This window comes from Grus americana, chromosome 13, assembly GCF_028858705.1.
Source record: "Grus americana isolate bGruAme1 chromosome 13, bGruAme1.mat, whole genome shotgun sequence".
Lineage (NCBI taxonomy): Eukaryota > Metazoa > Chordata > Aves > Gruiformes > Gruidae > Grus > Grus americana.
This window is the reverse complement of record NC_072864.1, coordinates 16516531-16534061: the sequence shown is the minus strand read 5'-3', so window position 1 is coordinate 16534061 and position 17531 is coordinate 16516531. Positions and strand designations below refer to the sequence as shown.

Here is a 17531-nt window from a genome sequence, read left to right as displayed (position 1 = left end):
CTCCATATAACGCACTGATATCTTTTCTGTGCAAAAAGAGTACCCGAGAGTCTTCAGAAGATACAGCTTTTTTTAGGAAACCAACTCTTGGGTTAAATTTTAGATGCTTGCAATTAGTCTGTCTTTTCTAAATTCAGAATGCAAGTTGTTTGCCCTGCTAGCCTCCCTATCAAATCATTAGACTTCATGGTCCAAGCTCTTTGGAAGGCTTTTGGGGGGAATATTTGTGTAGTACCAAAGGAATTCACATTACTCTGTGTTTCATATCTGTAGTCTGGATGCCTCAAAACTTGCTTGTGAGATGTGCTGGAATTTGATTCATGCTGCAGAACATGCTTACGCAGACCTCTGTGACATTTTTCCCTTTCTATACAGAAGGCAAAACACTTTTCAAGCCCTTTTTCCTTTCCCAGAGTTCTGTTGCCTCTATTCTGTACAGGGAACATGATAACGTATTTAAGTGGTGCACAACATGACATTTTAACATTAATCCTTAGTGTTATTTTATTGAAATGTGTAAACATGTATATTTTTCACTGTCTCATACACCATTACAAGTTCTTTTACTCTGTTAAATTCAGATGTAATTTAGAATGGAAAAATACATTTTAGAATTACACCTGCAGCATGTAGTATTAGTATGACTTTTCCATGGCATGACAGTGATGTTTCAACAATCTATATATATTGATTTAGGCTGATAATAAACAATTTGATTAGGCTCTATCTATAGGCTGTCATTTCAATCACTGTCACTGGTCCAATAGAGTGGAAGGCAGCTAGCAGACACATATGGCAAGATTTCTCAAAATAAGAAACTCTGGCCTGATTAGAGCCCTAGGTTCAGTGAATTGGACAAGACAGCTCAGCTGCCAGGTTATTAACTCCCTCAGAAAATACTCTGCCTTTTCCCCGGGGCCAGCCTGAATATTCTGATCTGGATCGATAAGCAATCTCCGGTGTGTACAAAATGCCAGCTAGAATCATTTGTCTCAGTGCAGTCTCCTTACAAAGGATAAAACACCTGCAGTATATGGCCTTCTCTCCCTCCTCCCCCACCTTCCCCTTTTTAACTAATGACCCACAAAGAAGGATAGAAGTAACCGAATCTATTCCATCATCAGGAAGGGTCTCTCAGGTTTGTTTTAATGATCACAACGGCTACCTTTCAGTCTTACAAAAATTATATCAGTCATGGTTTCCCTGTGGCATGTTTATGTAAGTAATGTGAACTGCGATGTAATGACAAGTGTACAGATGTCATTGTAAGAGGGCCCTTGGCAAGAAGATATCTCAGAATGTCAGAATTTTAATAAACAGCAGACTGCTGGTAGGGTTCTCTTTGGTGGTTGTCTTTTATATTTGTAATACATGCTGTGATCTGTTGCTTGGGCCAGATCACTCCTGAAAAAGTGTTTAGCAACAAAGGATAGTTTAAAATTGATTGGAACAGAAGTATTATTTTCGAGAGTGGTGGTGTTTGCCACCAATCTGGTACACATCCACAGTTTTGTTTGCAGTAGTGGTAGATTGTAGACATGTAACTTGTACTTTCTTTAGATAAGTACAAAACATGGGATTTTCATCCAATCAAATTCAGAACCATTCAAAGCTCTTGGACCTTGTTTTCTCAAGAGGGAAAACCACTTCATAATATGCATTACCTTTCTGTCTTTTGGTTAGGAAGTGTAGAAGACTTGAAAGGAAAGCACCTGCTCTAATAACTCAGCACTGTTCCATTCTGAATGAAAATAACATTGATAAGAACAATCCTTACAAATATGAAACAAGTTTAACACTTGAAAGAGAATATGACTGTGATAGGATGATGATAAAAGTTCTGTTTTTTCATCTGAATTATGTAAAAATTAAGAATCACAGGTGTTGATATCTGTGTCAGAGAGTGGTCAGCTATAAAGTTAACACAAAGCAAAGAATTCCCAGGTCATGATGTGTGCAACTTCAGCATTTGGGTTCTGGTTAATTGAGAATCCTTGTCCTTGTTGAATATTTAGGAAAGGATATATGCTTTCTCCTTCAAAGTTCTACTTAATGGACATCTTTGGTGAAATTCAGTTCTGTCTTCTTATATAATACTTCAGAGTTTGTTCCCTGGCTGTAATCATTATCTTATATGCTTGAATTTAAATACAGAAAAAAAAATGTCTATCTACTCATAAGCACCCTGGACTCAAATCAAAATCAAATAACTGCAAAATTGCAGAAAAGCCCCAAACCTCCAAGTTTCTCTCCTTTACTGGTCATGTATTAATACATGGAGGCACAAGACAGAACCTCCTAGTGCCCAGGAAGTATATAGCATCATATGTCCCATGCTATCACGAAATAAAAGCTGAATCTCCTTAGCTATCTACACTGAATATTTACTGAGTAAATTCTTATATTAAATATCTGTTTCTGAGTATGGATTAAAATTCTTTCAAGATTGGAGGCCAGTTTTAACTTGCTTTTCCAGGTTATTGAACTAGTTCCTCATCCAGCTGTAAATGACAGCATAATTCTGACCTCAATTTATGTAACACTTTACCTCTATATGCCTATAGAAAACTTACTTTGAGTTAATGTAAACGGGAGATCCACACCTAGTTCACAAATAAAATAGGGTTTTGTGTCATGTTTTCTCATGACAAATCAGAAAGAAGCATTTTACGTTTGTACTGCCATCACTTGGAAAAGAGAAGATTTGCATTTACTCTCTGTCCTTTGCTGCATGAGGTCTTTGCCCTGATAGCGTCAAGAAATTAGAATACTGCCTTCCAGACAATTTCTTTCACGTTTGCTATCCAAAACTTCAGGAAATAAATGATGCTTCAAAAAAAGCACAATGTAAGGAACAAATTTACTGAATTGATTTCTCAATGTAGAAAACATATTTCCCATCAAGACACCTATTAGAGTGTTTATCTCTGGGAAGATGCACACAGTTTATATGAAAAGCTGATGTTATGTTAATTCCCATTATTACATACAGATAATATCAAGGAAAATGGAACAAAGTGCCTTTAAACCAAAGCTGATGACATTTTTTTTTTCTTGTTTGCTACAGTTTTATTGTAGTGAAATATGTTCATTTTAGCAGTGGAAAACTGCCCTAAATAGACAGCATAAGAGCAATACGATGTCACATTGCAGAGCACAATTTTAAAATGATGTGCTCTAGAAGTAAGGCTTTTAGACATTTTGGTTTATGTATTAAAACTTCGCACAAATTTGATTGAGAATGAGCCTTTGATGGATATTTGCTGCAGTTATGCTGCATTAGACTCAATTTATCCACCACCTCTCATTGTTGCTATTGACTGATTTTTAAATTAGATGAAGGCAATCAGTAAATACCACCCAATCAAGTCCTAAAAACATATAGGAGATTAGATAATTTAGGGTAATCAATGAAAATATTCTGTGATTTGCTACCACTCAATTTTGACCATAAATTACAACCATAACTTGCAAGTTAGTAAGCCATAAAACAAGTGGATGTGACAAGAAAAACTATAAGAAATGAATTAAGGAGATGAAGAGGAACCACTAGTGTTGTCGTTTAATGAGACAAAATTACTCTTTATACATATCTTGCATTTCTAGTTGAGTCTTGCCAACAGTAATGGAGTACAAGAGCACGAACACTTCTCTCAGATTTTTTTTTAATTTTTTTTTAATATAAAAGCTGTTCTTTTGTGCAACAAATCAGTTTGAACAGTAACTAATCCACCTAATTTTATTGCAGCAAATAAATTAATGTAATTTTAGGTTTAAAACATGCTGCTTGCTAAAACTCCTCACACCACAGGCACTTGCAAACACTAATTTTAAAGTCACACTTCTACATGGTGTTATATCCTACAAAGTTTAAAATGTAGCAATAATTGAATGTTATTTTAGACCAACACTTTGAAGAAGCTGTGCTTATACCCTGTTTTCTGTGATACATTTCACCCACTTTCTATATTCTCATAGCAGTCTCACTAGCAGCTAATACTTCATATCTTAAAAAAAAAATCTGTTTTAAAGTTTATTTACTAGTTGTAAAGAGGTGGTCACGTTCTTTCTATTTATGAGCTTCAGTATCTATTTGGAATTTCTAGGCAGTATCTATCCAGTATTTCTAGGCTGAAAACCTACTTAGAAATATATAAATAACTATTAACAGCTATAGGCTTTATTGGAATAAATTGGTGAAATAAAGCAAATATTTATCATAAATCTGTTCCCTTCAAAAAGTAGTACAGATATGATACTGGTGAGTAGCATGCAAAAATCTTCTTGGTTAATGCCTTTATGATCCTCCTTGTTCTAAGGAGGAACACTTAGAAAAGGTGTATGGAATAATTTTGGGGAGTATTGATCATAGAGAAGGGTGATATTAACAAGATGCCTTTGACAAGAGGAAAATTCATGTGCTTTTTCCACACTAAACAGAAATTTGAGAGGCCTGCAAACTGCACAGTACACCTTGACTGGTGATGAGAATTAAACGTAGGACAGCTCTATAGCAGGGAAGAACACCCTTCCTGCACTCACACACACTAAAATACGATGAAATAGAAGGTGCCTTTGTAGAGCTTGATGATAGAGCATTTCATAGAATCATAGAATGGTTTGGGTTGGAAGGGACCTTAAAGATCATCTAGTTGCAACCCCCCTGCCATGGGCAGGGACACCCTCCACTAGACCACGTTGCCCAAAGCCTCATCCAACCTGGTCTTAAACACTTCCAGGGAGGGGGCATCCACAACCTCTCTGGGCAACCTGTTTTCTCCAGGCTGAACAAGCCCAACTCTCTCAGCCTGTCCTCACAGGAGAGGTGCTCCATCCCTCCGATCAGCTTTGTGGCCTCCTCTGGACTCTCCCCAACAGCTCCATGTCTCTCCTGTACTGGGGCCCCCAGATCTGGACGCAGTGCTCCAGGTGGGGTCTCACAAGAGCGGAGTAGAGGGGCAGGATCACCTCCCTCGGCCTGCTGGTCACATTTCCTTTGCCAGCACATAAACACAAAATACACAGATGGAATAAATACTGAAAATATGTGGATTTATATTTATCATGATTTAATTAATCCCCAGTAAAGACAGATTTCACATTGCAGCGGAGAAGGCAAAAACCCCAGAGTCAGAAGAAAGCATTAGTGATGTTGCAAACAAAAGATGAGTCAGCAAATACTGACTCTGTATCAGCGGGTGGACTCTCTGTGAGAGAATCCAGAATTAGAACATTAGGAGTATTTCATGCAGAAATTCAAAGCACTTGCTGTGGCAGACAAATCTCTGGCACTAGCTTACCAAAAAAAAAAAAAAAAAAAAAAGGTAGTTGTTCTTAGCTGGCTCTTTTTTAAAGTAGTTTCCTTCAGCCTAGTGTTTTAGAATCAGGACTCACTTTTCTGTGCAAGTTTGTGGAACAGGATAAGTCTGTGTAAGTGCTGGGCCCCTTGTGGGGGGCAAAGACACTTTGCTTGACACTGTGTGTCAAAGACACTTTCCACCTGAATTCTGAATTTAGCATTAGAAAACTGTTCAGGTCTGGTCTTTCAGATTTTCCGTGTTGTCCAGTATATCTGCTTAAGGCAATCCAACTTGAAGAGGAACTATGTGAATCCCTAAAAGAATAGAAGAATACCCCCAGCTTGCTAAATATCTCTCTCTTTTTTTTTTTTTTTTTTTTTTTTTTTTCAGATCAATGAAATGGACTTTTCATTAACTCCTGCATTTTATCAATTTCTACAGGCTCATAACATGTTAAGAAAGAAGTAAATTCAGTGCTAACAATAGCTTTTGTAGCTTTTCTTCCTTCCAGGTAAATTTGGTACTAGAGGAACCTTCTGTGTCTTACATCATTGCCATAATTTCTGAAAAGAATGTAAAATGAGACTGGAAGAGGCATAGTTCTCAAAAATAATATTCCTCCATCTGTAGGTACCGTATTTCTGAAATCTGAGATTTTTACTTTCATTTGAAATCTCCTTTGAAAACCCATTTTCAGCTTCTTTCTAAACAATTCTGGATATGATTGAACCTTTGGAAATCTGGTGGAAATTTGCAAGATACACAGCTAAGTGGTGAAGGCAGGAAATGAAAAAGCTCAGAATTTGGATGGACTCTGGTGCATTTGAATTTTTATATTTAAATATTTCCTTGAATTACATCTGAGCTATAACTTTTCATTTACTGTAATTTTTTGCATTCTCCATAATTAATGGTACTCAAGACAAAACAATGTTTGCATTATTTCAATATATCGACATATTATGTTCAAACTCATGTTTCTGTGAGTAAAAAAAACATACAAAACAAAACCCCAATAACTTATAGCAAGGAAGACAGGAAAGGGAGAGAAAAAAGAAAACCCCTGACTTTAAACAAAGACAGGGACCTACTTTTCTGTTCCTGATGGACTGGTGCAATACAATGAAGCTGCTGTATTCAATATAACTTTTAGAATAATTGCCTGGGAGGTAACCAGAAGAAGTACATTTTACTTTATCATGGTACATAAATAAAAGGGCAGACTAATTAATCATATAACTTACTAAAAGTGCTTTTTATTTTGCCATTTAGTATGCTGGAAAGATCATTTTCTTTAATGTATATACCCAGTATTAACATGATTTAATCCATCATGTTCTGTATTATGAAATTACTTTGTTTTACTCCCTGATCCAGCTGAAGATCATTAACCCACACTATTATCTAAGTCATACATCATTTGAGTGTATTACCTCATATAGAAAAAAGCTACTTCCCTCAGTTATACACTCCAACTCAGAAATCATTTTTTCTGGATGTTGCTGACAAGTAGAGCTGTTTTCATTAGAAAGCAGATGGTTCACTATTTCGATTCTGTTCTACCTTCACATTTGCTCCAGCTCAGAGTTCTTTGCTGCCAGTCACCTCATTGTTTGCCTCTCACAACATCCACATCCTGTATTCCAGACCTATCTATAAAATATGCTAAACATTCAAGTACTTTGTCTTCCCCCAAGACCTCCTCTCTGAATGCCTCACGTACTCTGCATCCTCACTTGTTATAAGTCAATCTTCAAAAATGCAATGAAAGTGAATCTAATCATCTGAACAGTAGCTTAAGCTCCCACAGTTTTGCAGGTGTCTGTTAGTTAAGAGTGCCAAAGATCTAATTTACACATTCAGATCTGAGGTTGGGCTTGAAGTCACACCACTGGTGAATTTGCCTCAGTAGAGCTTTAGGGCAGAATCTGGCCTTCTATAATTTCTTGCAGTTTGCAGATATGGTGTTTATGACATTAATATTTTCACCCTCTGAGTCTATATAATGCAAGTTCTGCTTGCGCTGCCCTGATACCATGGGTGCCTGGTAGGGTTCAATAAGTAGTATTCTGCAATGGAAATGTGTGTATGATAAAGTAGATAGGAAGGGTCACTCTGTCCTGAAGATAAGTATTACTTATGTTATTCTATTCAGAGTTAGCAACATGTGAATGTCATCATACCGTAGAGCCAGGAGAGCTGCAGGCCTAGTTGTCTAAACAACGTCAATCTGAAGGTAAACACTCACTTGAGATTTCTGAATATTGTGCTTCTGTGAACTATGGTTCCCCTCTCCCCCTCCCTCTTTAAATTAATGTATTTAGATATTTCTTGTGTAACTAGCTATGTCAACTACCTGGGTATAAATGCACTGTTGGTTTCTGGAATACACAGAAATATGTTTCCTAAAAGTCAATTTCTGTGTGGTGCTCAGCTCATGTAGGAAGCAGGCATGAAGTCTAGTCTGTTCAGTAACAAAGAAAAAATACAGGAGTGAGAATATTGCCACATGTCTCCCTGAAGGAGCTCATAAATTCAGAGGTTTGTGTTAAAAGAGCTGATGTGCATTTTCTTATGGCTCCAAACAGGGACCATGAGTGATAGAGGCTTTCTGGCGTGGTATCTGCACATGTGATTCACTGTCCGTGGCAGAGATGAAGAAAGGAAAGGCAAGGCGGGAGTTAATATTCTTTTGGACTTTGTTTTGCATTTCATGTTTCTAGATGCTGATAAGTGGATTAATTTTTTATTTTTTTTTAAATGCTGTTTTCTTTATGCCATCTGTTTTGTGGGACTATAGTAAGTGCAGTCTGGAAGAAATATCCCAATAATCCGGTGTCATATTGCTACTGTGTGATTTTATCACTTGGAAAAAACAATCATCCCTTCTCACTAGCTTTATACACGTTTTTTTCCTGCACAGGAAATATAAGACAGAAAGAATTATTTTTTAAGAATGCTTTGGAAAAATCATATTTGTTATCTTAACAGTAAAGCAAAAACATGTAGTGCTCTTGATAGCCTGAGGGAGACTTGGTTTTGTTCTCTTGGGGTTTGCAAACAACAGAACTTACCTGCTTCTATTTGCTTTACACAGGCATGTGGGAGAACGGCTAACTCAAAATTCTGTGTAGAAATGCTAGGCTATTCTAATGACTTAGCATAGGTTCCGGTTTCAAATCCTTTATAAAATTTCTAGCAAAAACATCCAATTAAGCCATATAGATTGTTTTGAGTTAAAACAAAGACAGGGTAGTTCCTGAAAATATTTCTTGGTTTTTTTAATAATAAAAAAGAATAAATGATATTTTTAAATAGTTGCACTTGAAGTAGCAGAAGTAAGACCTGTCAAGTGTCAGACTGGTTTTAGTTATTTCTAAGTATTTGCCTTGAGAAATAGACTGTCATTCTAGTTAGGTGAGGAGACTAAATGCTCTCACTGCTTTAGATGCCACTTATTAAAAATTAAATTCTTAGATGTAAACCATCATTACATAACTTCACTTCTTCCATAGTATATATGTTTTGGTTTTGATCATTCTATACTGAAGATGATACTCAAACATTGTAGCAATATATTCAGACCTGCTTTGTGTAGTTTTCTCTGATTTCTGCCATGTCCATCACAAATTCTGTTTTTCTTATAGCTTCAGGAAGTTTGGGGGGGGGGTTCACTAATTATTTCCCACCCCTCCATACACCCCCCATACTTCCTAACTCATGGCAAATTAACCATTTATTATTGCCTTCTTACATTTGCCATGTGTAAAGATGTTCTTTTCTTCATTCACACTGAAAGCTAATATAGAGCTTGGCAGGAACAAGGGTACAGTGTTGGGATGGGTATTTGATTTTGTTAATTTTAAGTACAACCTGTTCACCGATCTTAAAGTGCATCATAGGTGGGATGTGATTTAAAACAATGATCCTAAATAAACAATTCCTTTTTTTTCTTGTACAGTTTTAACCGAAATTGTAGGAAGAATAAAGGCCTGTAATGACCATGCTTGCAAAATTCAAAGAAAAGATAATAGATTTGCATTGGTTCCAAATATCGTCAACTAGATGAACACCAAGGACAATGTTTAGTTATAGATTAATAATCCATGGTACAAAGAGTTCTGAACAAATTGGGGGAAAAACATAAAGCTACAATATTAAGCAAAGCCAAGGCTGAAGGTCAGCCTGCAGGTACTAACCATGGTCAGTTATATTATTTTTAGTGATGACACAACATTGAAGCTGTTGAACTTGGCACCACAAACAGCCATGCATATTGTACAGAGTGAAGAAATATGCAATTGGTTGGGGTTGATTTTTACATTTCTGTTTATAAAGTCCATGGACTCTGGTCTACTCTCAGTCAAATGTGGCTTCAGCATCCAACCTGAATAAACCTCACCTGAATAAACCTCACAGCCGTAATCCAGCTGCAAATAAAACAGGGCAAAAATAGTAGGTGCAGGTGCTGCTGCTTACAAATTATGAGCCAGAAACTGAAAAGGTTAAGGCATAAAAACAGATTATCTTCTGCAGAAGGAGCTGGGTACAGCTGTCACTGGGGCTTTGGAAGTAATGCCTTTACACAGTGAAGTCTCTGTTGCAGAACTGCAAACTCCACGTGTTCACGTGGACAAGGTTGCCAAAGTGATGAGAGAAGAGCAGACCGCAGAGTCTTCTGGAGGGGCTGGGTTAGCCTACACTGAAGTATGTACAACTCCAGCTTGAGTGCCAGAAATCACCAAACTGTCCAGTTTAAAGTTATCCTGGGCATGTCTATACAGTCTGGAGTATAGGCCAATCCATAAACAGCCTCACGGGCCATTGCTCTGTAGACAGCACAGACCCTGTTTTTGCATAGTCGTAGTGGTGAACGCTGTGAATAGCATTACTTGCCCTGTGCCCAAAAGATTTCTGTGCCACTCCCAAGTTCCCCGGGGCAGCTCGCCAGCTATGATAGTGACTATGTTGAATGGAGTTACCCTGAGCTTCTCTAGATACTTTAATCTACTCCTCAAGCTATCAGTTTATCACAGGTGTTTTCTTACAGTTGGTAACTGTCATCTTCTGGCAGTGATGCCCAAGTGATTTAAGAATTTACCTCCAGTAAACTGAGAGAAAAGATGGGTTTTTTGGTTTATGCCTTTGAGTGTTCGACAGAATGTGATTTAGCATTGATGTTACCCAAAACATTTCTTTTCTGCTGAAGAAACGAAACTACCAAATTTTGTAGTTGCAAGTAATTATCAAAACAGAAAAAGGATATAACAACAACAACAAAAGTAGTACTATGAACTGGTGGTATGAAACTTTTTTTTAGTATAAATAAGTTAGTGCTTTTGCTTTATCAATTATGAGCTTAAGAGACACAAAAAAACTTCCATCAATTTTTCTAGCCTAGGTTTTGTCCCTACCTGAATGCTAACAGTATAATCACATAACATCATAAACTATCAAACCTTGGTAAAATAATTCCAAACAAACCAAATGAAAAGCCATGGGAAATTATAGCATGGGATCTTGACAAATTAAAATAGAGAACAATTAAGTACACCAGGTGCCATTCTAGGATTTGTGTGTGAGACTGTATAGGGAGTGCACAGACACTCCTGATGTTCATATAAAACACATGCAGAAATTTCACCTGTTTTTCTACAGGAATAAGTCATGTATCCTCTTCAAAATTATAACAAAAGCAGTTAGAAAATGTAAACTATTCAAACAAGATGTAATACTGGGCAATGGCAATTTATTTATAAAAATGTGTAATTTGCCCTTATGAACACTGTTCAACTTCCATGTATGTTTTGCTGTTTTGAAATAACAAACTGACCTTTTCAAATTCATAATGAGGTATGAAATAAATGAGAGAGTACTGAAGGTGAGTCATTCATTAATCATAAGCAAAACAGGGCCGAAATCAAGGACACAGGAGCACAAACTGTAAAAGTAATAGGTTGCATAATCATTGTATTTAATATTAACTACATTATGTTTTTCATGTGAGTTCTGAGAAGTTGACTTTTTTATGTTTACATGAAACAAATCCAAGGTAAATTTTATTTCTCAATATTATTTTATTCTAGTGGTTGCCCTCTTTTTAATAAAGTAGAAGACATGAATTCTAGCTTGTCACATTATTATGAAGATTTAATAGAGAGGCTTAGCAGGAACCTTTAAGCCTACTGAAACGTTTGATTTAAGATATTCTACTTTTGGCTAGAATGTACTGCATTGTATAGCTACATCCCCTTCTTGTTTGTCATGGCAGATCTCCCATTAAGGACATAAATTCACCTGGAACTGGTTGTTTTGGCTAAAATAAATTGTTATTCATATTCAGCTGTCAGAGAAAGACCAAGAACTATTACTTGAACCATTCTGTGCCTTTATCCTTTACGAGTTCAATACACAGTGATTACACAATGTGCTACAAGGTTGTTCACAATCTACAGGTGACTGAGTATTTAAATGGCTGGGATAGCTCAAATGGATATAATAATAATTTTTTCTCCCATGTCAGATTTCAACTGAAAACACAAGAACAAACTTGGTTGGAGGAAGATAAGGTGGACTGGTGACACAGCCAGGAGTCAGCTCATTTCAAAATCATTAAACAGATGCATTTCCCTGTTTCTTACACACTTGTTCTCTCATTCGGGTGGAGCTAGTACTGATGCTACTCTTACTTGTTACTTCAGAATTTGCTGGACCAAGAAGGAGAAAAAGGAGAAAAGTGCAGAATGAAAACGATGCACGTAACTTACAGGAAGGTAGTGTTGTGTTTTGCAGCCCCCAATGTGATACTCATTCACACCCTTGTCAGCTTTGTGTATCTGTAACTATCTGCATACACCGGCAGTGATCAGGATGACGAGCCTTCCTGTGAGCTGTGTGCTGAAATCCCAGCATGGCTGACAGCCGTGGGCCACACACCACATGCCGCCCCCCCTGGGGAGCACAGGGAGGCTCTGGGCAGCTCTCTGCAGGGGCCTCTCTGTTCCCGTACAGCATGGGTCACGCTGGGGTCTGTGCAACCCAGGTATGCTGGCCTTGGTGGTCCATACTTGTTCATCTTTTATGCAGAGAAATATTGGTGTTACCCAGCAGATCTTGCCTTACCTCAGTCCTGTTAGTGGTCACAGGGGCTGTTTCCATACAGTGCTCCGTGTCCAGGCATATGGATTTGAGTGCACAGAAACCAGGCTGCAAGTGCACTCATATGCCCTCAGATCTTGTCCTTCTATGAACTCTGGGGGTTGCCCATGTTTGCACTAGAGTCTGGAAGAAGTGTTCCTGGGTTATCCAGTCAAATGGACTCATGTCGTAGTCCTGATGTAGAAGCTGCACTGGAACTGCTTATTAGTCCCATGTGGTTGCCCTCACTCTTGTACAAAAAGTCTCTGTGAGTTGCACCCTTTAGCGTGGTACAGCCCACTCCATGAAATGCTGTAGCCCACGTTAGAAAGGCTGTAACATCCATAGGTCAGAGAAGCTGTATTGCATGTTTTGTGACTTGGGATCTGCCTCAGAACAGTCTTTGCTCACACTTTCTTAGCTATAATTAATGTGTGTTGTTTGGGTGCATAGAAATGTCTGAATGAACATTTGACTACATTTAGACTATAAAACAGGCATTAATAGGCCAGTGTTTAATATTTAGATGGAAATAATGATTTCTCAATGTTTCCGTTAGCAATCTTTGCAACTTGAAGCAAAATTCTCTCTACATTTCTGTATTCAGAGGAAAAAAAATTTATCTGTTGATTAAAGGTACATACTCTATCTCCTTCATATGTTTTCCATAACCCTTGATAAAGAAAGTATGTTAATTTTTAAAACTCCCATTTAACCAATTTCATACCTTCTCTACTCTAACCTTTCTACATTTATATTGGTGTTAGATTCACATAGTGCTTAAGGTGTTTCTTCCTTATATGAGAAACTATATATAACCTACAAGGTGTTAAAACCAGTAATTGTTAGTGATGATTTTCTTTCTAAAGAAATATAAAGGACATGATGTTCAACCCCTAGATCTAAATGAGATTTTGTGATTGGATGGTTTTAGGGAGGAAAGAAAATGTCACCAATTTTTTTTTAAGTTGAATGGTATACTCGTAAGACTGAGGAATTTCCCCAGGTCTGTTAAAATCATACATTCCACTCAAGCTTGTGTAAGTGGGGAGATCCCCATAACATATTTACCTTCATTTTAGATGCAGGTGGTTTAACTGTGGTACTCTGGTTTAGATTCCAGAGCAAATAGGTTACCTATGATATTATCATTCCCAGGAACAGATTGCCAAGCACTGCCTTTCTCGGGCAATATGGTTAAAGGGTTCAGCCTGTCCCCAGTGGTCCTCTGCTTGACTGCTTTTCCCAAGCTCTAGATCAATCTTTAACTCATCACTTTTAAATTAGGATGAAATACCATGGAGAAGAAAGGGAACATAAATACTTCCAAAGTCTAAGCAAATAGGATTTCTCACTCTTCCCTCTCCTAAACAAGTCACAATTATGAAGCCCATGAAGTCTTCTCTGTGCTGACCCAATTATTTCTAAATTTTTTGAAGCAATCTCTAACCTTCCAGCAGAACGGGGTTTTTTTTTTTTTTCCAAGTAATCTTCTAATGCTGTTGCAGTCTTCAGCTTGGTACCAGAAACATTTTGCTATGGGCCTGAGAAGCCTGTCACAGTAAAAATGTGGAAAAAAAAATCTGTACTATATCAGAATATTTTGCCTTTTATAGGTACCCCTGCCCTGCTCTTTGCAGTGTCTTGCACAAATAAACTCTCTGAATCTGAGCTGGACTTCCTCTGTACCTCCCAGAATCCAACTTCGCAGAGCTTCTGTTTTGCTTTCAGAGGCTGTTCTGGCAGCAGAGATGGATGGTAACTTATATCCAAAAGTTAAAAGGTGAGAAAGATTTTGGCTTTTGGGGGAACTTGGACTTGTTTATGACTTCAGCATATTTGAAATTGCAGTTAAAATATCTACAAATGTATTCATGAAACATATCAAAGTTGAAAGAATGCATTTTAGGCTAATGCCCTCTCCTAGGTTAATGATTAATACTGTGAGAACTCAGCTTGGTATTTATTGTATCATGACACAAGTAAATTGAACTCTAAGCAAGCCAATATCTTTTTTTTTTTTTTTTTTTTTTTTTTTTTTAAAGCATGCAATGCCAAATGATTAACTTCTTTGGTAGGATAGTAAAAACACAGGGCAGGCAGTACCCATTGAGAGTCTTTGTTTAGACTCTTCTATTCACACTCTGTGTGGTATATGAAGGTCATAGTTCTCATAGAAGAAAGCTTTCTATTTCCATTGCAAAATCTAAATCATTAAATACATTTAAAAAAAGAAAAATTCTGTTTTCATCATTGTATTAAAAACAACCAACAAACCCCTTGCATTCTATATCTATTCCTAATTTGTCATAGTAAACTGCACCTTCTGTTATCTACATGTATACAATGCTGTTTATTTCCTGCTGGAATTAATTTTTAAATTATTTTCAACAGAAGAGGACTGGAAGTTCTCCATATCTTAAGTGCTCAGAAGCTTCAGGATCAGTTTTGCCTCATGCTGAGGCTTATCAGATAGTTTTGCATTTATTTATTTGAGTTTTATGCATGTTCAATTTTTAATTTTGTTCTGCTCCTTCTCTTTGTCATGTATTGAACAAACATTTTTTTTAGAAATTGAAAAGGAGATGTATTATATAATAATAATTTAAGTCATTCCATCATAAATAGTAACTATTGAATACTTCTCCCTTAGAGAACAGATGGAGTTATAAAACTGGTATAGGTAGAGAGAGCGTGATTAAGTAAAGCTTGTTTTAAAATTTGGGAAATTTGTTTTCAGAGTTTCTGTCTTAAACTACTTACAAAGGCTTTGGAAAAACACCCTAACTGTTCATTTGAAGTTTAGGACTATGTTAACACAAACAAAGAAAAAATTTTGCTGATTCTTGATAGTTAAAAAAGACAAGAAGGCAAGTAGAGAATATGCTATAAAAGCATATATTAGGAGAAAAGATCACTTGAAAATTTGGCCATTGTTGAAGGTCTTTGAAATTCTACTTTGTATCAACAAACATAACTAATTTAAAATCAGTTTTCAACGGACCAACCAAAGGCACTTTACGCATCTATTTTCCTGCCAGATTTCAGTTCGATCACAAATGTGTCAGCACTGTAGCTCTTCCAAAATCAAAATTTTCAACCTTCTTAATTCTGTGGGGAAGGGTGTTTTACTTCACTAGAAAAATAGTTATTTTTCTTGGAATGTAAATATTACCTTTCAGGAAAGATACTGCCTGAAAAATTCTGCCTGAAATGTGAATGTTTCAGAAAGTTACACACACCTAAATCTTTTAGAATTTAGATTAGAATAAAAACACTTGGAAAATATTAAATATCCCCTTGTTAAAACCTGCAACTAGACTTCCCTGTCTGCAAAGACTTTAAGGTTCCAATTCCATTTTGCAATTCCCAATTTTTTCCTGGTAAGCTAGCCACTGTTTAGAGCCCCAAAGGTGTTTCACCTAATTTTCCTTATATGACGAGATAGTACATGGCCAAGTTATTTAGACACAAATAAGCCTTGAGAATATCATCAAATCCATTCTAATTTCATTCATGCCTTGGAGATAATAATTTAAAGAGCTAGTCACTGCTTGCAATTAAGCATGGAGAAAATAGATCTGTCCCATAATTTATGTCTGCAAAGGTTGGGCTGGATTTGTAATTAATGTTTGCTCCTTTTAATGAAATACTCCAAAGGTCTGCACTTCTGTCATTCATGGAGGTAATTTTTCAATTGATTAGTAAAATAATACTTGAAAAGTAAATGCACCTGCTTTAGCACAGAAATGTCTTAGTCAAGTAGAGACAATGATTGGAGTGCTAAAAAAATATCATTTCAATACAGTAGAGACTGGAGTTTTACTCCTCCAGAATTCAGAACTCCCACTAAAGAGAAAAAAAGGAAAAGGTAATTAAACCTCCAACAACTTCTTCAGCATGCTTTCATCCAGTTTAATTCCTGGGTGGTTTTCAGCATAGTTAAATACTTTTAGGAATGCATGCCTGAACTACGCATCTGTACAACTGAAATATCTCTGGAAAGCATGTGTTACAGCAAGACATAATTTTTATATTTGTGTAACTTAGTATTTTTGGAGGGCATGAACTAATCATTTGATATTGGGAATTTGTTTCCATTCTGGATAAACACTGAAAATCTAACAGCTCATTTGGCTTATATTCTTGTTTCCTTTTCAGAATCAAACCTTTTCAAGCCTGCAGAATTGCAAGACTTAAGAGTTAGGACCCTGCAACTGCTGGTTTAAAATGGTTTGTATTGTCCTTTCTACAAAACAACTGCTACCAAACTGAACGAAATAAAATAACAAGCCACTTCTGCTGCTTTCAGGGAATTGATAAGGATTTTGTTTGAATTAATCATTCCAGAAAGGATGTTTGATGACTTCGCCAGTTTTGTTTAGTCATTTTGACACAAAGGATTACTATTCCTGTACTACAGAGACCTCACATTCTGTAGTAGTGAACTTTCTGGGATTGACCATAAGTCAGACTCGACAGAATGCAGAGTAGAAGCCACAATCTGTGCTAAATTTCTGGAGAGCCACAAACATGGTAGTCCAAGAGGTTTTGAACCTCCTGCCATCTCAGACAAGGATTTTGCTTTCAGGGAAAGAAGCAAGAGAAGTGAAGAAATGTGGTGAAAACAGCCCTTTTCCAGTGCTCAGCCTAGTGGAGCGGAGTAATCCAGACAGCAGAGCAAGGGGATGTGTGTCATAAAGGAGGGCAAAAGAATCAATGTCTCATACTTCCTCTGGCCAGTATAGTCATTAGATAAAAAGATAGGTTTGCATCATTTTTGGCAGAGTACTTGCCACCAAATTATCTAGTCACAGTTTTAAAAATTGAGCTCTGCTCAGTTATGGAAAAAACATAGGCCTCTGTCCATTAAAATATCTCATACTATGGCTTCCACATGGCTGAGTCTTTTTTGCTGCTGAAAATAACTTGATTTAAAGGCTTGTTTCTTTCCTTAGTGCTTCCTCACTGATGTGCTTTAGGCAGCAATGTTTGGACCTTTGCTGACGTTGGCTGGGTCAGCAGGCAGCTGCTGTGAATCACCTCTGAGGTGCTCAGTTCTCCCTGTCCACTGAGGGAGCCCAGGTAGGACCA

The 17531-nt window shown here is 37.0% G+C and overlaps 1 long non-coding RNA gene across 4 annotated transcripts in view; it reads left to right on the top strand.

Moving 5' to 3' along the window:
• The window catches only part of LOC129212160 (uncharacterized), a 192832-nt gene that overhangs the window by 75678 nt on the left and 99623 nt on the right, over window positions 1-17531 (top strand). For 2 of the 4 annotated variants that reach the window (XR_008579083.1, XR_008579085.1), the window contains exons 4-6: window positions 14054-14220; window positions 16599-16670; window positions 17396-17522. This is a non-coding gene — a long non-coding RNA (uncharacterized LOC129212160). The remainder of the gene's footprint in view (window positions 1-14053; window positions 14221-16598; window positions 16671-17395; window positions 17523-17531) is intronic. The other 2 variants (XR_008579086.1, XR_008579084.1) reach the window with 1 other exon arrangement.